At 37.0% G+C, this 22192-nt stretch overlaps 1 long non-coding RNA gene across 2 annotated transcripts in view; it reads right to left on the reverse strand.

Annotated features, from left to right (window-relative positions):
- Window positions 1–21539, reverse strand: part of LOC143665287 (uncharacterized) — a 313239-nt gene extending 291700 nt beyond the window's left edge. For both annotated transcript variants that reach the window (XR_013166837.1, XR_013166836.1), the window contains exon 1: window positions 21250–21539. This is a non-coding gene — a long non-coding RNA (uncharacterized LOC143665287). The remainder of the gene's footprint in view (window positions 1–21249) is intronic.
- Between the last annotated feature and the right edge of the window lie 653 nt (window positions 21540–22192).

The raw sequence follows: 22192 nt of genomic DNA on the forward strand, positions 1-22192 counted from the left end.
AGAATTTAAAAATTCCCCAACTATCTTTGGAGAAATTCTAGCTAAAGATTTAAATAATCTCTACCTCAACCGAAGAGTTCTGCTTCAGTATGTAGATGTCCTGCTTATAGCTTACAGTCCATTCTTAAACCAGTTAGCCAAAAAGGCTACAAAGTCTCCAAAAAAGAAGGCTAAAATCTCACTCACCTAATGACACCTACCTGGGATTTACCCTAACCAAAGGACCCAGGAGCCTATCTCAAAAAAGAAAGGAAGCTATTTATAGTCTGGCCCCACCCCTAATAGAGAAACAACTCAGGGGCTACTTGAGGATGGCAGAGTTCTGTCAGATACAGATACCCAACTTTGGCTTAATAGCCAACCCCCTCTATGAACAACTTAAAGGCAAGGAAGAAGTCCCTACAGAGTGGGGACCGAAGCTTGAAAGCCTTTGGAAAGCTTTATTGCTACAAGTTCTTACCCTAGGTCTCCCAATCTTAATTAAGCCCTTTTTTGTGTTTTTTTTTTTTTGGGGGGGGGGTGCATGGTCCGGGAATTGAACCCAGGTCTCCAGCATGAAAGGTGAGAATTCTACCACTGAACACCCATGTACCCAACTAAGCCATTTTATCTCTTCATCCATGAGAAAACAGGAGGAGCCCTTGGGATATTAATTCAAAAACTAGGGTCCCTAAAGTGGTGGCATACTTTTCAAAACAGTTGGACCAGACTGCAAAGTATTGGCCACCTGTCTAAGGGTAATAGCTGTCACACTTTTTAAAGGAAACCTATAATCACCTGACCACCATCCCAGGTGCAGGTCCTAGTTAAGTCCAAAGGAACTGAATGACTCTCACCAGGAAGGGCCATCCAGATCCAAGCCATGATATTAGACAACATAGAAGTAACTATTAAATATATGAAACCCTAACCACCCCTCACCCCACTTCATTGCCAAAAGGACCAAGAGCCCTGGAGCATGACTGTATTGAAACAATAGATGCAGTTTACCCCAGTATGCCAGATTTAGAAAGTGAGCCACTCCCAGATGCAGAGGAATTGTGGTTTACTGATGGGAGCAGTTAAGTAAGAGAAGGAAAGAGGCTAGCAGGATATGCAGTGGTATCTTTAGAAGAAACTATAGCGGCAAGGGCATAGCTGCCAGGAACCTCTGCCCAGAATGCAGAGCTCATAGCCCTGGACCAAGCTCTGGAATTAGGAAAAAGCAAAATAGTAAAATATTTCCACAGACTCCAAGTATGCTTACACCATCCTCCATGCCTGCAGAGCTATCTGGAAGGAGAAGGGATTGTTCACTTCAGAGAATCAAGAGGTAAAACATGGTCCCACTCTACCACAACTCCTAGAAGAATTATTAAAATGGGGGTTCAATGATGACAGGTTTCACCAATGGCCAAGGGCAGTTTCTCTTCCCCAGAGCCATTGTCTTTCATGCAATCAGAGAAACACTTGGAAGAATCCATTATGAGAAGGAAGCCTTCTACAACTTTGTGTGGGAGATTATGATTACTACAAGGTTGAAAAGCCTGACAGAGTTATCAGATCATGTGCTATATGTGTAATTAATAATCCCAAAACGAAGCCCCCTGCAAGACCTAGAATTGAGCCAGTCCAACTGCAAGGCACCTATCCTCGGGAAAACTGACAAATAGACTTGACAGCCATGCCCCAGGCACAGGGAAATTTCAGATACCTTTTCAATGGCAAGACACACTATCTCTAGATGTATAGAAGAACTTCCAGCCCAGAAATTTCAGCTAAAGTCTCCACAGCCCTGCTACAAGAGATAATCCCAAGATTTGGCTCCCCCATTCATTTCAAAGTGGCAGTGGCCCAACCTGTGTCTCACAAGTGTCACCAGGGATCTCCCAGCCTTTGGCATTTTACGTGGAAACTCGCATTCAGCTTGGAAATCTGGGTCTTCAGGGAAAATAGAAAGGACTAATCAAACACTCAAAAGAACCCTGGTTAAAATGTGTCAGGAAACATAGAAAGGATGGATTAAATCTCTCCCCATAGCTCTGCTTCAGATATGCTGGCCCTTCATGGTAAGTGCTGTTGAATTAGTTAGTGTATGAGCATCCAATTCCATCCACTCGGGGAAAAAGCCCCTCCACCCTTCAGAAGTAGGTGAAACTATGAAAGACCTCACTGTATATGGCAGTGAAGTCCTGCCCAAGCTAACTGACTTAGAGTTATACCCTTTCAGGCCTGGAGACTGGATATCCCTAAAATCTTAGGAAACTAGAAGTCCCCAGGACCAGCTCATACCCAAATAGAAGAGACCATACCTAGTAATTTTAACTACCCTCTCTGCCTTAAAATCACAGGACATCACCCCTTGGATCCATAATACCAGAGTAAAAAGAACAGCTGAACCTGCTTCGCCTGAATAAAACCAGACCTTGTACTCCTGTAAACCACTGTCAGATGCAAAACTGTTCCTCAAAAGACAGCAGAAACCAAGTAAACTTAACCCACTATCTATGCCAGAACATAAGCTAAAAGTAGAACTGCTCAGTATTATCTTCAATACTGCTCTTGTAATATCAGTAATCTTATCATGTATTTGTAGTCCGGGCAATTTGTTTGAATGTAAATGATGGCCTGCTCAGCCATGAGCATGAAAAATACAAGAAAAAACTATCTACTTTCGGTCTATATAACTCCTTACCATCTCTAATCTGCAAGCTTAAAGGTGGCAGGATAATTTCATCATAAGGACTTCCCAAGCCGTAGCCTGGGGAGGTCAATTAAAAGGCTGTTGGATATACCATCCCAATCACTAAATCCTCCTCCTACATCTCTATAAGAGTACAGAATTTCCCCAAGTCCTTGCCCTAAGAGCTTTTTCTGGCCACCAATATATAAAGCTTCCTCTCCTATAGAAGGAAAACTACTAGTTGACAGCCTATTCCCATGATTTCATGCAATCCCTTTCCAAAATCAATCAGCTCTTGGTCAAGGCATTGGAAAAACCAGCCTTACAAACCCCAAAGGAGATTCCTACCTATTTCCCCACCTTGAACATGTTAGCTATGATTACGATCTACATTTTTCCTCAGGACTTGCGGACAGGCACAATGAAACTACTTGCAACTACACCCTTGGGAGGTCCTTATGCTAGGATTTAACTAAAAATATTACAAAAAGGGAAAACAACATGATGGCTATTAATGAAACATATCTAAAGTTGAGATGAAAACTAAGCTATAAAAAGCCCAAAAAGTGAAATGCTTGGCAAAAGCCTTGCTCATACCTGCCCTGTAGATTATACTCCTCATGAGAACCTTACAAGTTGGTTCTACTGTGACCTATATGAAACAACAGACAGCCTTAGAGTCTTTAGAAAAATCCAGATTTTTTAAAGAAACCAACTGGGAAATCCTATGTTTACCAAAATGTAACATTCTCAGCTGTGGCAGTCCTAAGAGTCAAATGCCTTTTTGAAGGCATAGAGAGAGGCACCTTTTATTCCCAAGTCAGGATTCTTCAATGTATAAACAATATTTGAATAGGGGGCCAATGTACAATAAGATATCTGAAACCTCATATCTCTATTTACCAGGCTACCAACCATACCTGAAATAAACATGCCCTTGGTATGACAGTAGCTGGACTAGAATTGGCCATAGGACTGTTAGTCCCTGGTAAGAATTCACCTATCATGATACAGCTCTACGGAACCTAACAACCACAGCAGAAGAACTTGCCAATACTACCGTCACAGCTCTCAAAGCAATGTGAGTTTCCTTAGACACATTAGCAAATGCTATCAAGGGTAATCAGAGGGCCCTAGACTATCTTCTTGCAAAGTAAGGGGAGGTATGTGCAATAATAAATATTTCCTGCTATGCATGGGTAAACACCTCAACCCATATAGAAGTGGGTGTAAAGAGGTTCTACACCCAAGACACTTGGTTACATAATACCAAAAATCCTCCTGCACAATCGATATGAGAGTCCATCACAAACTAAATGCCCAAATCATCAGGGTTCCCTACCCATATTAAGCCCCCTAACAATTATTATCATGCTCTTAATATTCAGTCCCTGCCTTCTTAACTGCTTGGTAACCTTCACAAGTAAAAGGCTAGAAGCTATTAAGCTGTAAGTGATCATAACCCAAAGCTATGAACAACTTGGTCTTCAGCCAGGTAATAAGCAAACATACCTTAAGGTAGCCAGGGAAAGTTTCTGCTCCTCTCCTGGGCCCCATGACAATGTCCACATTCTGTAGGCGGAAGCAGCTACAGACGCAGACCTGAACCCTTCGATACACCTCATTTTTGATATAGATATAGACAGAGGAAGGACTTGTCACCAGAAAAAGCCTGACCAAAAGGTTTTCCACCTAACTTCTCTCTCTGCTTGAGCTGTACTTATTTCCAGAAAGACAAAGCACACAAACCCCTGCAAGCAGCAGTTGAGAAATGCAGCCATTGCCCCATCACTCTGCAGTGAACCACCAAGTCTCCAGCTAATGAAATAGCAAGAACCCATCTTGATGCTGGCCACAGTTTCTGGCTTGCCACAGCTGGGGAAGTCCCCTTCCCAGAGCATGCACACTAAGCCCCAAACCTGACCTTATTTTATCTTTGCTCATTATAATAGTAAAGTAGCTGCCTCTGGGTAGGATTTAGATGCCATTTTCTGGACATGTGATGTATGTAAAAGTATGTTCTGACATGACCAAAGATTGCATGTGATCAGAACCAGTGATGAAACCCTGCTGCCAGCCTGATTCAGCCACCTGCGTGTGCATCCCCTGACCCCTACCAAAAAGCCATGTTCACCTCCTTTCAGGGAGAAGATGCATTTGAATACACCATTCTTCATTCTTTGGCCGAAGAATAAAGTTCTGCTTTGCTTCACTAACTCCAGGTTCATTCTATTGGCATGGGTGACACCAGATAGGAAATTTGTTTCCAGTGCCTGACCTAGGAGAATTGGTAACAAATGCCCTTTTATACATGATTGGTATTATTATCTTATTACTTAGCATTTATATAGCTACAGGGAGTGAATGGGGCTTTAAAAATTCTGAGAAAATGGAAATAATCCTACTTTACTGCCACTGACACCCAGATAGCTATTAAAAATTCAGTTGCCTCATGAATGAAATTGTACTGGAGTTGTCTTATTTTGGAAAAAGCAGGGCAGGGGGAGCTTTGTAAATCCCTTTCTGGATATCTGTCTTATTAGCTTTTAATGACATTGGATTTATACATTTATCTGGAAATCAAAGGTGATTTCTGTCAATCCCTTGTTGTAGTCACATTTCAATTTAAAAACTTGAAGCAGCCCTCTTATCAGACCCCAGCATTGAGTCATCGCTGAATATACTTTCCTTGGAAACAGGATTTTTTGTTTCTTTTTCTTTGACTACAGAAATTATTCCAGCTTAAATTTGGCACTGCTCACCCACTAACTTCTTAAATGAAAGATCAGATCTTTGGTTAGCAGGATGCATTGTTTTGACCACCACAGTAAACTAAACAACTCCTGATTATATTTTATACAGTCTAGAAAGCTAACATTTCACTTGATGGTGGTTTGCTAAAACAAATCATTTTTTTTTTAATGTTAGAGCAATTAAATGTCAGGGTCTTTAGGAATCCCATTAGTCCAATCAATATAAAATCATCATCAAATAATCCAAACATTTTATATATTATCAAGGAAAGTTATTGTTAATAGCACTTTTGGTTTCTTTTGCTACCTCACAACTTCTTTATGCTTGCTTAAGCTTCTAAACAATCAACACTAAAGAAAGCATCATGTATAGCTATAATATGTATGTGTGTGTGTGTGTATATATATATATATATATATACACACACACACACACACACATACATATACACAGGTAAGTAAAGCCCTTTTCTTTTAAAGATTATCCACCTGACAGAGTGCACTTAAATTAGGAGTATGTATGCCAAAAATTGTATTTCCCTGAAAGATTCTGATGCGTTAATCTTAAACTTCATAAAACTTATAGATCCCCAAAAGATGAAGAAATCTTGGTAATTGCATTAATCATAGTTCTCTATAGAAACAACCAACAGAAGATATCTATAAGTATGAGATTTATAAATGAGTCTCACACAACTGTGGGAATGGAAGAGTCCAAAATCTATAGGGCACAAAAAATTGTGGCAGGCAGCTCTGAGGACGGGTCTGAACAAACTCCACAGGAGCCTCTCTGGCTGAAGAAGCAATGAGTCTCTCTCCTTTCTTAAAAGCCATTGGTTGATTGGATTATCTCATTGGTGGGAGGCATGCCTTAGTTGATCACAGATGTGATCAGCCACAGATGCAATCAACTGACTGATGATTTAATACACCAGCCTTCCAGTTTATCAACCAGCCACAAAATATTCTTGCAGCAATGGTCAGGCCAGTGCTTGCCTGACCAGACAACTGAGCATATTCACTTGGTCAAGTTGACACCAGGACCTAATCATCACAGTTATCATCTGGTCCAACTCATTAATTTTCCATACAAGGACATGAAGGCCCAGGGAAATTTCATTTGAGACACACTGAAATGAGAACAGAAACTTTAAGGTCCAAAGGACCAGGGTTCAATTCCTTTTTCTACAACTTTGCTTGCTCTAGCTACTTAAAATCACTCAGCTTTAGCTTCCTTACTTGTAAAATGGGAATTAACTTGAAAGTCAATTTAAGATTAATATATACCATTTAATATTAAGCCTGACACAGCCTCTTAACAAATTATGGTAGCAGTTTATTATTACATTTGCCTAGTGCTATGAATTGAATGTTGCCCAAAAAAAGCTATGTTGAATTCCTAATACCCAATACCTCAAAATGTGAGCTTAATTGGAAATAGGGTCCTTACAGATGAAATTAGGATAAAATGAGGTCATACTCAATACTATACTGTCTTACTTAACTTACCTTTATAGTAAGTCTTTAAATTGGTTAGAATGCAATATTAGGGGTCAATGGGGGGGGTATAAAGGGGGTGTGGGAGTTTGAGGTTTTCTTTTTATTTCTTTTTCTAGAGTAATACAAATGTTCTAAGGTTGATCATGGTGATGAATGCACAATCATGTGATGATACTGTGAATCATTGGTTGTGTATTATGGATAATTTGTATGGTGTGTAAATATATCTTTAAAAAATGAGTTGTACTGGAGTATGGTGACCCTTAATCCAATATGACTGGAGTTCTTATAAGAAGAAAGAATTTGGACTGAGAGAGTGAGAGACAAAGGAGAAAATACCATGTGCAACTAAGGCAGAGAATGTGCTGGATTGCCTATAAGATACTATCAAAGCGAGGTCAGAAGAATAGAACAGACTCTTTCTTACAAGTTGCAGATGGAGCATGTTCCTGCCAACACCTTGAGTTCAGACTTCTAGGCTCCAGAACTGTGAGTCAGTATATTTCTGTTATTTTAAAGCACCCAGAGCGAGCCACTGTGGCTCAGTAGCAGAGTTCTCACCTGCCATGCCAGAGACCTGGGTTCCATTCCTGGTGCCTGCCATGCAAAAGAAAAAAAAAAACAGTAAAGCACCTAATTCATGGCACTTTATTACAGTAGTCCTAGGAAACTAAAACACCTGCTAACCTATTAGATACTTTACAGCAGCCATGAAAATTAAGTATAAAATTATGCTAAACATAATTAAGCTTTTTTTCCAAAAGATTTTTTAGAGCTGAGAAAATGCTGGAGAAACCATGAACTGGGATGGTAACCCTGGACCAGGAGAGTAACTTTGTGGGAAGGAAGGAGAAACATTTCTTTCAGCTGATGTAAAAAGTTTAAGAGAGAAGGCCTAAGACCCATACACTCACTGATTATGTGAGGCAAAATAAAGAGACTTCCACCTTTACATATATTTATATCTACATCTGCATATATTTCCCAGCCCCCATGGGACTTTATTTTCCCCTCCAGGGCTCTCCATCATGTTTATCATTAATCATGTTTTTCATTAACAAAAATTTTACCAGGATTAAAAAGCGATGAAGTTGAACAACTTAGAGTATGATATATTTTGGGCATAATTTCATTTTTCAGGCTATTGATCCTCACTTCCACTGGGCATTTTATCACTGATCCTAATGGAAATTATATGGGGCCATTAAAATCATGGAATAACAACGTATTTTGAATTTATCTGCAAAAGTGCTAACAAATAAATCAATACTTTTGTAAAGGAAAGAAGAGTAGAAACCATTGGAATAAATTGTTTTCCTTAAATGGAGAATACCGCAATCAATTAAGCAGTCAGAACACACAGTGAATCCACTGTTCTGCTAGAATATATAAGAATATCAAAGATAAGCATGATTATGACCTTCAAAATTTTATAATCTAATTGGAAAAATCAGATAAATGCACATAAAACCACTATTTAACTACTAAACTAGCAAATAAGCATGAGCTAAAGGAGTCACACAATAATTAAAACATTTTTCAAGGCTCTTGTACTTACGTAAGCTCAATTAATATACATAAGGACCCTGTGAGGGGAATCTTATCATCCCCATTTGACAGGTGATAAATGACACTTAAAAGTGCTCAAGACTCTAGTTCTAGCCCAAGAACACCCAGCTCAGAAGAGGCAACATATTGTTAACAGCGTTTCCTACACAGTATCCATCCCCCACATTTTCTCTTTAAGACTAAGATTTTGTGCATAGATGGCACTAAAGGGAAGCTGGCCCCACTCCAGGTTCAAACTGGACCTGGTAGCTCTGTGATAATCCCATCTCCCTTGCTGGTGATTGGATTAGAAGAAGACAACTCAGCCAATTCTGTGCAAGGTTCTGATACTAGCCAAGGGTCTCCTGAAAAAGGGTTCATCAGTTCTAAGAGCGACTTAAAAAAACCATATTCTCCCTTATTTGTTTAATCATTGTTGCATCTGAATGCGACATATGGGAAGGCTGTGGCCATATTATTACTGGCCCAAGGATGAAGCTAATATCAATGGTGGGATATTAGACAGGTGGAAGGAATCAAGTCCTTGAATACCTAAACACCTTGAATAACTCTTTGAGGAGCTAACATCTGAAACATTTCTCAGAGAAATTGCCTTATTGGTAAAACTATTAAGAAAATTTTGTTGTGTTATTGTTTTCATTTTAACTTACCACCAAAAAGCATCCTAGAAGTACCCTGAAACTCAAGAACCAGAATTCAAACTTATGCCCTCAGATTTCAGGTTCCACTTCCTTTTCCAGTATGCAATGTATTTTTTCCTCCTTTATGTAGGAAACAAGACTCCAATTGGTCATTCAGGTTGGGGAACTTATTATGGAGCATAGGAAAAATGGCACCTATGGTGCCGAAAATCCTTAGGACCGGGAATGAGTTGGAGCATGAAGCTAAACATTGTACTGCTCTGCTCCTCCTCCTCCTCCATCTAACTGAGCATTTTCTTTGTCCTGAATTTAATATTCTGAGTAAGAGGTAAGATCATATGCTCCAAAATCCTGTTTGTTGTCCTCACCAGAATATTTCATTTATTCTTACTTCTCCTCTTCCTCCATGCTCAGCCTGAACAGAAATATATTAGTGCTCTGCCAAACTAAGTCTTGGGCTAATTCATCAACCAATCATTGATCCAACAAGTACTTCTTAGAACCTTTACTTCATGTTCAGCCTACAATGGCTACTTTGAGGATTACAGAAGATGCTGAGAACATTGTCTTTAACTGTGGGGAGACCATATTACAGTCAAGATAGAAAATGGCAAAAAAAAAGAAAGAAAATGGCAAAGATAATGACGATGATACCAGCCATCAATTACTGGTATATATTAAGTGCTAGACATTGTGCCAAGTGTTTACCTACCCTTCTCTACTATACACACTTGTATAAATGGCATTAATAGAAAATTATGGATAAGCAGTTAATAAAATGGTTGTTTATAGACCTTATACATGTAAAGATAGAAAAGGTAACAATTCAGAAAAATAGTTATTACTAAGGGTATTACAAACACAAGGGATTTTTTCCTCCATTTTTTTCAAATGTTCTGCAGTGTTTTAAGATTGTTTCTAAAATTAAAAATTCAGACTACTGGGGAAGACGGCAGAGTAGGCTCAGTTCTCCTCCAAAAATAGTTAATAGACTAGCCGGAACTGTCTGAAATCATTGTTCTGAGGCTCCAGAGGCCAAAGGAGCATTGCACATCATCCAGGGAAGAGCAGGACAATGGCTGAGAAACTTCAGTAAAGAACTGTAATTAGCTGGCTCCGAGTTGGCTGCCAGCACCCAGCCTCTACTCTCAAAGAGAGCCACCACTGTGTCCAGTCCCTGGCTGGCTGCTACAGACAGAGAGTGGTATAAAGTAGTATTCCCCAAGAACATGGCAGGAGGGGGACATGGCTGAGCACTGATCTTGGCTTTTGATTGGTGAATTCAGATCACCGGATCACTAAGTCCTGTATCTGAGCTGCTATCTTAGCCTGCGTCAGTTGGGGACACCATGGCCATTATTTCAACACTACCTCCAACAGGAGGGGAGCCAGTAGAGGTTTAAAGACACAGGACCTACTTAGGGATGCAAGGAAGTTTGTTGAAGAATGCCATCTGCTGAGCAGGTCAGAAAAATCACAGTTTGGGCAAGATGTCAAAAGTTTATTTTGATCTTTTTCCTGAGCCCCTCACCAGACCTCTTCAAAGATGGTCTGTGTCCAATTTGTAGGTCCCTGGCCCTAATTTGGCTGGGAAATACTGACTTGGGAAAACTTTCTGTTGTGATCCTTCTCCCAGAATTTGTCCTTCAGGCAAAAGCAGCTAGAGCCAACAAAAGTGTGTAAAAAAAATTATAGAGCCAAAATAAACACAAACAGAACAGAACAAGATTCCTGGAAAATGAACAGAGAAAAGGAAGCTTTCTTCTGGAAAGTGAAATAATTGCATAAATACTACAATCTTAAAAATTGTACCATATATTCAGGGCAAGAATCAGATGAAAAAGAGTTGAAAAGAATCTGATTGAACATGGAAAATTCTAAAGATCTAGAATAAGTTGAACCAACTGTCTAAGAACAGCCTTAACACAAGTGAATCAACAATAAAATTCTAGGCAAGAGAGAAATTGACAATCAGAATAAACTCATCAAGATAATCAGATGCTTACACATCAGCAAAAAATTACAAGCCATCCTAAGAAACAGAAAGATATAGCCCAATCAAAGGAAAAAAATTAAAACTTCAGAAGAAAACAGAGAATTTGGAACAACTAATCAAAGATGTTCAACTCTCCTAAATCAATTCAAGGAGAGGAATAAAAAACATAGCGAAGGAGATCAAACATGTTACGAAGACAAAGGCTAAGGATAAGGAAGAATTTGAAAGTATGAAAAAATACATAGCAAATATTATGGATATGAAAGGCACAATAGAAGAAATTGAAATATATAAGAGCTTACAATAGCAGGTTGAAACAAGTAAAAGAAAGGAACAGAGAACTAGAAGATAGAACCATCAAAAACATACAGACAGAAGAACAAATAAAGTAAAGAATACAAAAAATTGAGCAGGGTCTCATGGGTATGAATGATAACATGAAGGATATAAACATACACATCATGGGTGTCCCAGAAGGAGAAGATAAGGGAAAAGCAACAGACAGACAATTTGAGAAAATAATGGCCAAAAATTACCCAAGTCTAATAAAAGTCATAAATATGCACGTCCAAGAATCACATTGTACTCCAAACAGAATAAATCCTTATAAGCCAACTCCAAGACGCATGCTAAACAGAATGTCAAATACCAAAATAAAGAGAGAATACTGAAAGAGGAAGGGAATCACAATAAGACTAAATGCTGATTTCTCATCAGAAACCATGGAAGCAAGAAGGCAGAGTTATGATGTATTTACGATACTGAAAGAGAAAAAGTGCCACTCAAGCCTTCTTTCTCCAGCAAAACTTTCCTTCAAAAATGAGGGATTGTTTAAAATATTCACAGAGCAACACAAACTGCAAGGGTTCATCAATAAGAGATCTGCCCTACAAGAAATACTAAAGGCAGTTCTTCAGGATGAAAGGAAAAGACAGGAGAGAGAAGCTTGGAGGAGAGTGTAGAAACAAAGATTATCAGTAAAGAAAAAAAAAGAAAGACAAAAACTAGATGCAACATATAAAAAACCAAAGGATGAAATGGTTGAAGAAAGTATTGCCTTTACAGTAAAAACATTGAATGTTAATGGATTAAACTCCCCAAAACATGCAGATTGGCAGAATGGATAAAGACTATGATCCATTTATATGCTGTCTACAAGAGACTCTCCTTAGACCCAAGGATACAAATAGATTGTAAGTGAAAGGCTGGAAATAGATATTCCATACAAACAGCAACCAAAAAAGAGTTGGGGTAAATACATTAATATGGGGCAAAATAGATTTTAAAGGCAAAACTGTTAAAAGAGCCAAAGGATGACATTATATATTAATAAAAGAGCCAATACACCAAGAAGAAATAACAAACATAAATATTTATTCACCTATGTTGTCCCAAAATACCAGAGGCATACACTGGCAGAACTAAAGAGAGAAATAGACATCTCAACAAAAATAGTTGGAGACTTCAATACTCTACTCTCATCAATATACAGAACATTTATACAGAAGACCAATAAGGAAACAGAGAAGTTGAATAATAGGATAAATGAACTAGATATAATAGATATATACAGGCGCGGGCCACAATGGCTCAACAGGCAGAGTTCTCGCCTGCCATGCCAGAGACCTGGGTTCGGTTCCCGGTGCCTGCCCATGCAAAAACAAAAAAACAAACAAAAAATAGATATATACAGAACATTGTACCCCAAAACATAAAGATATAAAATATCCTCAGTGCTCATGAAGCATTCTCCAGGATAAAATATAAGTTTTCATAATTTAGACCCAATAAATTTTAAAGTTTTAAATTATACAAAACACTTTTCCTGACCATAATGGAATGAAGGTGGAAATAATAGCAGGTGGAGAACTGGAGAATTCATAAATATTTCGGGTTTAAACAACACACCCAAACAGTGGGTCAAAGAAGAAATTGTAAAAGAAATCAGTAAATATCTGGAGGCAAATGAAAATGATAGTACAACGTATCAAAACCTAGGGAATGCATTGAAGGCAGGGTTGAGAGAAAAATTTATAATTCTAAATGGCTACATTAAAAAGGGAAAAAGAGTTAAAATCAAACACCTACCTGCACACCTTGCCAAACTAGAAAAAGAGAAAACTAATTCCAAAGCAAGCAAAAGGAAAGAAATAAAAAAGACCAAACAGAAATAAATGAAATCGATAATAAAAAACAATATAGAGAATTAACAGAACCAAAGCTGGCTCATTGAGAAGATCAATAAAATTGACAAACTCTTCGCTGGATTAACAAAGAAAAAATGAGAGAAGATGCAAGTAAAATTAAAAATAATAGATGAACATCACTACCAACCTCACAGAAATAAATAGGATCATAAGAGGGTACTATGAACAGTTGTACAGCAATAAATTAGAAAACCTAGATGACATGTACAAAATCCTAGAAACACAAACAACCTACACTGACTCGAGAAGAAAGGGAAGATCTCAACAGGCAAATTACAGGAGAAGAGATTGAATCAGTCCTCAAAACCTGACAACAAAGAAAAGCCCAGAAACAGGTGGTTTTACGTGTGAATTCTACCAATAATTCCAAAAAAAATTCATTCCAATCCTCTTCAAACTCTTCCCAAAAAAGTAGAGGAGGAGAGAACACTACCTAACAACTCTATGAGGCCAACATCACCCTAATACTAAAGCCAGAAAGAGATACTGTAAGAAAAGAAAATGACAGACCAATTTCTCTAATGAACTCTTCCCAAAAAAGTAGAGGAGGAGAGAACACTACCTAACAACTCTATGAGGCCAACATCACCCTAATACTAAAGCCAGAAAGAGATACTGTAAGAAAAGAAAATGACAGACCAATTTCTCTAATGATGCAAAAATCCTCAACAAAATACCTTCAAGTCAGATCCAACAGCACATCAAAAGAAATACAAACCATGACCAAGTAGGTTTTATGTCAAGTATGCAAGGCTGGTTCAACACAAGAAAATCAATTAATGGAACACACCATAATTAACAAATTGAAGGGGGAAAGACCACTTGGTCAACTTGAATGATACAGAAAAGGTATTTGACAAAATTCTGCATTCTTTTTTGATAAAAAGGACTTCAAAAGATAGTAATAGAAAGAAACTTCCTCAGCATGACAAAGGACATATATGGGGAAAAAAAAACAGGAGCTAACATCATATTTAATCGTGAAAAACTGAAAGCTTTCCTCTAAGATCTGGAACAAGACAAGGATGTCCACTGTCACCACTGTTCATCAACACTGTGCAAGAAGTTCTAGTTAGACAGGAAAAAGATATAAAAGTCATCCAAATTAGTAAGAAAGAAGTAACACCTTCACTATTTGCAAATGATAGAATCCTATGTACAGAAAGTTTTAAAAAAAAAACCTACAACAAAACTCCTAGAGCTAATAAACAAGTTCAGCAAACTGGTGAGATACAAGATCAACATGCAAAAATCAGTAGTGTTTCTATACACTAGTAATGAGCAATCTAAGAGGAAATTAAAAATTCCATTTACAATAAAAACTAAAAGAATTAAATACCTAAGAATAAATTTAAACAAGGATATAAATAATTTGTACATAGAAAACTACAAACATTGCTAAAAGAAATTAAGGACATTGTGTGCTCTTGGATTAGAAGTCTAAATATTGTTAAGACGTCAATTCCACCAAATTTGATCTATAGATCCAGTGCAATTCCAATCAAAATTCCAAAAGTCTGCTTTGCAGGAATGGCAAAGTCTATTATCAAATTTATTTGGAAGGGTAAAGGGCTCCAAATAATCTAGAACATCTTGAAAAAGAAGAACGAAGTTGGAAGACTCACACTTCCTGACTTTTAAGCATATTACAAAGCTACAGTGGTCAAAACAGCGTGATACTGGCATAAGGATAGCTATAACTAACCAATGGAATTGAACTGAGAGTTCAGAAATAGAGCTTCACATCAATAGCCAATTGATACTTGACAAGACTGCCAAGTCCAACCAACTGCAACAGAATAGTCTCTTCAACAAATTGTGCTAGGAGAACTGGATATCCATAACCAAAAGAATGAAAGAGAACCCCATCTCATACCATAAAAATAACTCAAAAGAGCTAAATATAAAAGCCAGTACCATAAAACTCCTCGAAGAAAATGTAGGGAAACATCTTCAACATCCTTCAATATAGGAAATGATTTCAACAAAAGATAAAAAGTCGAAAAATGACACCTCCTCAAAATTAAAAATTTTTATGCTTTAACGGGCCTTGTCAAAAAAGTGAAAAGGCAACCTACTCAGTGGTAGAAAATATTTGGAAAAAAACATTCAATATGAGTTTAATATCTGGAATATATAAAGAAATCCTACAACTCAACAATAAAGACAAATATCCCCATTTAAAAATGGATAAAAGACTTGAATAGATATTTTTCCAAAGAGGAAATTCAAATGGCTAAGAAGCACATGAAGAGATGTTCAACAGCACTAACTATCAAAGGAATGCAAATCAAACCCACGAGATATCATTACACACCTATAGAATGACCACTATTAAAAACAAAACAAAACAGAAAACTGCAAGTGTTAAAGAGGCTGTAGAGAAATTACACTCATTCACTGATGGTGGACATGTAAATGGTGCAGCCACTGTGCAAAACAGTTTGGCTTTTCCAAAGGAAGCTAAGTATAGAATTGCCATATGATTCAGCAATCCCACCACTACGTATATACCCAGAAGAACTGAAAACAGGGATGCGAACCAGACATTTGCACACCTATGTTCATAGCAGCATTATTCTCAATTGCCAAAAGATGGAAGCAACTAAAGTAATCATTAACTGGTGAATGGATAAATAAAATGTGGTATATACAAAAGGTGGAATTTTATTCAGCTTTAAGAAAGAATGAAGTGCTGATGCATGCAACAATATGAATGAACCTTGAGGACACTATGTTGAATGAAATAAGCCAAACACAAAAGAACAAAGATTGTGTGATCTCATTAATACGAACTAATTGTAATATACAAATTCATAGAGTTAGAATCTAGAGTATAGGTTACCAGGAGATTGAAAGGGTTTAGAGAACAGGATGCCCATGCTCAATTTATGTAAAATTTCTGTTTATGTTGATTATAAATGTTTGGAAAGGGATGGTGTTTTGGTAGCACATTATTATGAGTGTACTTAGTGCTGAATTAAGTTTATGAATGTGGTTAAAAAGGAAAGTTGGGTTATGTATGGTACAAGAAGGAAAGTCAGAAGATAAAACATGGGACTGTATAACACAGTGAACTCTGTTGTGGATAATGACCGAGGTTAATATTACAAATATAAGAATGTTCTTTTATGAATAATAACAAATGTGCATCACTAGTACAAAGTGTTAATAATAGGGTGGTGTATGGGAAAAATATTCCTAATCTAAACTATGAACTAATTCTAGTCTTACTAGAACAGTAATATTTCAATATTCTTCGGTTCAACAATAGGGGAGTATATGAGAACATTGTATTTACATGAGAATAAGGGTATCCTACAATTTCTCTAATTAAAAAACAAATAATTTTAAAAAACATTATGCTAAAGAAAGAAACCAGACCTTCCTTTCATGTAAAATGTAAATATAAATAAATCCATAGAGACAGAATTAGATTAGTGGCTTTGAAAGGCTGAGGAAGGATGGAGGGATTGAGTGGTGACTGCTAAGGAGTACAAGGTGTTTTTCCTTGGACAGATGAAAATGTTCTAAAAATGACTGTAGTGATGAATGCACAACCCCATAGTTATATTAAAAGCCATTGAGTGCACACTCTGGGTGGGTTGTATGATATGTGAATATATCTCAATAAAACTGCTTTTAAAAAAACTAAAAATGAATGGATCTGAATAATTGTATGAGTAAATAACTAAATTTCTCTGGGTCTCAGTCTGCTCATTTGCAAAATGAAGGGGACTTTTTGCTACTGGATACATTGTAAAGGCAATTTTAAATGATATACTGAATGCAAAACAGCCTATCTAAAAATAGAAAATTTGCTATCTAGAAATAGCAAATTCTTAATCAACACTGATTCCCCTCCCCTTTACTAAGAAAGAATACATTTCACTATGTATTCATGATTGCCAAAACTAAATTTAGAAAATACGATCTCATTGATTCCTAGTGGAAAAAAATAGCAAAGATAAAAGGAAAACCAGAGATGTTTCTATTCATTTCAATTGTTTAAATTCATGTAGCACATCAGAGGGGAGTACTTTATGACTCAAAACCTGTTTTTCACATGATATAACTCAGATTTACAATTTCCTCATGACAGGTGATTTCTCTTACCAAAGCAAAATTGCTATATCATCAACACCTGTGATTAAAAAAACACACACCTAAAAACCATGTGGTTATCTCTATTAATGTATAAAAAGCATTTGACAAAATTCAGTGCATATTAGTGGTAATGGTCACTCAGAAAATTAGAAGAGCAAAACAGAAGAGAACTATTTCAATCTGAGGAAGATTTTCTATTAAAAAAAACAACTAATATCATACTTAATGGTGGTAGACTGAATCCATTACCCAAAAGAAAAGGAAGAAGATAATTATACCCACTAATTAGAGGTTCTAGACAGTTCAATAAAACAAGGGAAAAAACATACAGATTGGAGGGAAATAATTGAAACTGTCTTTATTCACAGACAATATTATTGTCTACAGTGAAAATTCTAAGAAGTCTCCAAGTAATTTCTAAAACTATTGTGAATTTCTCAAGGCCATAGGCTACTTGATCAATACACAAATTTGATTGTATTTCTATGTATTATGAAAGAATTATTAGAAATGGAAATTTCTAAAAATACCATTTGCAGTATAATCAACATTAAAAAGCACAAAACATTTGAGGACAAATTTAACAAAATTTGTGCAAGATCTGAACCCTGAAAAATGATTTCTCTAAGAACTTTTAAAGGTCTAAATAAATGGAAAGATGTATAATATCTATGTATATTTAAATGCAAAAGATGTAGAATAGCAAAAGAACTTTGGAAAAAAACAAAATGAACAAGTTTGGAGGACTTACACTATACGGGTTACACAAAAGCTACATTAATGAAGATAGTTTAACATTGAGAAAGATCAGACACACAGACCTGAAACAGAGAATTCAGAAACAGAGCTACATATATATGACCAATTAAGTTAGACCAAGGTGACAAGATAATTCAATAGAAAAAGACAGTATTTTCAGCAAATTATACTGGAAAAATTGGATATGCAAAAATATATACATAACAAATGAAACAAAAGGAACTCTGATCCTTACTTCACACTCGTTGATCTGCTTCCAAGAATTAACTAGTTTTAACTTATAAGGACCAACTCCCATGAGCTAAAGCTGATTCTCACAGTTTTAGCAGAAAGACCTCACTAATTAAAAAGTTTTTAAACTAGACCGTACTTACTTGACATTTAAGGTCTTTTTCACATATGTTCTCCATTGCTGCTTTCTTTAAAAAAAGAAAAGAAGTAGGGCGGGCCGCGGTGGCTCAGCGGGCAAAGTGCTTGCCTGCTATGCCGGAGGACCTCGGTTCGATTCCCAGCCCCAGCCCATGTAACAAAAACGGAGAAACAGAATACAATAAAACAAGAAAATGTTTAAAGATGTTTCCCTTTCTTCCTTCCTTTCTTCCTTCTATCCTTCCTTCCTTCTCTCTGTCTTTCCTTTAAAAAAAAAAAAGAAAAGAAGTCCAGGCAACATTCTTGAGTAACCAGGTATTTTCACAAATTATTTTAATGTCGACAGATATGTCTTTTTGGTCTTAGTTTTTCACCCATTTACTCAGAGGGTAAAACTCATATACAGCTGTGCTCTCGTTAACTCACAGCCTTGCCCAGGTGCTCACTGGGAGAGATGAGCTAAATTAGCTGCACCATACTTTGGTGTTTAACAGTAATCTGCAAGCTGGAGGTTTTACCTAAAATCAGAAACCAGTTGCAGGGCTTTTAAAACCACTTCTGAACCCCACCAGAATCTGGGGAGTTAACTTGGGGAATTTGCATTTAAAACAAATTCTTCAAAAGAGATTCTTTTACTCAATAAAGTTTTTAAAACTACCAGAAGGGTGGCTACATAAAACAGTGGTGACATGAAAAGGTCTGATTTTAAATATTTTTGCAATTAGCATAAAACTACATTTAGCATTAGAGAGAGACTGATAAGTGGACTGGTATGACTAAAGTAAATGGTTCATTTATATGAGGAACTGGCAAGGTTGAGACTAGCAAGGTTCTTGTATGTCAGGCTTTCAAGTTAGTACTTCATCTTGAAGGTCTGGGTTCCGCAAGCTTTATATGCATCAAACATCTGGAGCATTTCTTAAACCACAATTGCTGGACCTAGGCCCAGAGTGTCTGATTTTATTTGGTCTGGGTTGGGGCCACAGAATTTCCACTTCTGAGCCCCCAGGTGATGCTGAAGATGCTGATATGGGTACTAGTGTCATTTGTCAGTAGTCTAGGTGTCCAGTTGTTTGATCAAGCAAGCACTATCCTAATTGTTACCGTGAGTATATTTCATGGATTTAAAACATTAGTCAGTTGATTGCATCTATGGCTGATTACATCTACAATCAACAAAGGAGATTGACATCAGCAATGAGTGAAGTCTCATCCAATCAGTTAAAGCCTTAAAGGGAGAACTAAGGATTTCAGCAATCAGAAAAATTTCCACCTCTCCTTCAGCCAGCCAGCTTCTCCTGGGAAATTCAATGTTACTATGATGTTCCCAAATTGTGACCTGCCCTACAGAATTCAGACTTGTCAATCTCCACGGTAGAGCAAGCCAGTTTCTATAATAAATGAATTGCTATAATAAATCACACACACACACATCCTACGAATTCTATTTCTCTGAAGAACCCTGACAAATACAGAATCACCAAGAATCATACAGATTTGGAAGTATGAGGGTGACAATCCAACTTACATTAAAAAAAAACAAAAAAAAACTGGTGAAGTGATTCTCAACTTCGGCTACAGGTTGCAATCAGCTAGACCAGATTCCCTCAGATCACTGAAGTAGACCTAAGCATTCGTATGTGTTAAATTTCCCAGGTGATTTCAATAGGCATCCAAATTTGAGAACTATTGCTTGGTGATGGGATGAGGGTTTTGGTGGAAGGTGAGAAGCCAATTGAGCCAGTGGTTTTTTTAAACCAAGTTGCTCAGAACTGAAAGACAATTGGGCAAGACTCCAGACCCACTTCCATAATTACAACAAAGCAGTTATCTTTTATCTTTTCAAATATTCAAGAAGAAAAAAGGAGTACGTTGATCTAAACTAAAATTAACAGTTTGACAATCAGAGCCTGGAGTTTATTGAAATAACCTTTGTTAGATATTATAGAGAGTAGTTGAATATGGGTAGGTGGTGGATTATATGACTTATTGTGGCCCCTTTCTAATCCTGAGATTTTATGTCTTCTTAAATGTCAAGCAGCAAATAGTAATTACAAAGTTAAGAAGCTTTGTGTGAAAAGAGGGGCTTAGGCAGGTGACTGCCAAGCTCCAGCTCAGACATCATACTGTATTATGATTCCCCAGTGGTGTAGGTCATAAGAGCTAATGGAATTGGAGGCCAGGACTATTGGAAAGACAGAGTTTAGAGATTTTGTGTCTACAACCTGTGTTCACTCATACAGGAGAGAAGTTTATACATTGTAATAGGGAGCTTCTCAGGGTGAATCCCGCCCCCCACCTCCAAGAAGCCTGAAAGCCCTCTGGTGCTAAACAGATGACATTTTTTCCTTCTCAAAAAAACAAGAGAAGATTAATTCTGTGAGCATTGTTCATTATTCTTAGGCGAAATATGCCAAAGATCACAAACATATTTTTATCAAAAATAATTAAATGCTTACATTGAGAAAAATAAATAACAAACCCATTCCTTTAACTAAGAATATTGGTGACTTGTCCTAGAGAAATTTGTATGGGGTTACATAATTTTCCAAATTCTTTTAGGGAATATGTGAGGAAACAGTTTGAATCTGCTGCCTTAGTGAATGTTTTCTGCCCTACTCTATAGGGAGAAGTGAACTCCTGAGTATGTCATAAAAAGACATACTTCAAATTTGAAAGAACATACCTCTGGGGTATACCAAGTTTTTCCAAGGGAACATGGGCAGGTTGGCTTTGAAGGAATCAAATTCAGACCCTAAACTCTTTCTTCAAGAAAGGATCAGTTGGAAATGTCCTTATAGTGAAGACATCACGTTGATCTTCCTTTGGAAACACTCCTTCTCAATCACCCTTTTCCCTTCTACAATAGAAAAGGGTACCTCTCCTCTATCCCATTTTACAGTGCATTGCTTGAGGGTTTAAAATGCCCCAGTATGCTCAATAAAAGGTAACACTTCTTTCATCCCTCATGGTTATCGCAATTATCTGAGAGTGCCTAGAAAACAAAGTAAAGAGAATATTGTTAAGAAAAATTGCAGGTCTTAGAGGCTTAATTGGAAATTAACTCAATGCAATCTCCATGTCTTATGTGCTTATGTATTTTAGAACTCAAATTTATGAAAGAGGTAGGTTGTCCCTGGGTTGTGTATTTAAAAAGTATATTTGGATGAACGATTCAATGTAATTGTTTCCATGGGGGGGGGGAGAAAAGCAATTTGTTTGGATCAACAGTAGAGATTGACTTTATAAATTGGTTATAAGGTGGACATTTTCTATAAATTGAATGAGCTAAATCTACAGTTCCGCAGTAAGGACATTTATGTATACCCACACATATATATGAGAAAAGCTAAAAGCATTTTGTTAAAAGTATTGAACGGACAAAGTTATTATAAAATGAGCACCACTTCTATATGCCAACCCTTTCTGAGTATAACAGATTCAATAAAATGTAAATGAATAAAGAAAATTAGTATAATGTGCAGTAATTTGATATGCCTTGGTAGAGCATTTTTGATATACAGACCAGAAACTGGGGAAGAGGATGGCTGTAGTGGTTGAATAACAAATCCACTTGGAAATCAGGAGGTTTTTCAATTCCTTAATTCAACTAAATTGAAGGAGGATCT

This window comes from Tamandua tetradactyla, chromosome 21 (assembly GCF_023851605.1).
Source record: "Tamandua tetradactyla isolate mTamTet1 chromosome 21, mTamTet1.pri, whole genome shotgun sequence".
NCBI lineage: Eukaryota > Metazoa > Chordata > Mammalia > Pilosa > Myrmecophagidae > Tamandua > Tamandua tetradactyla.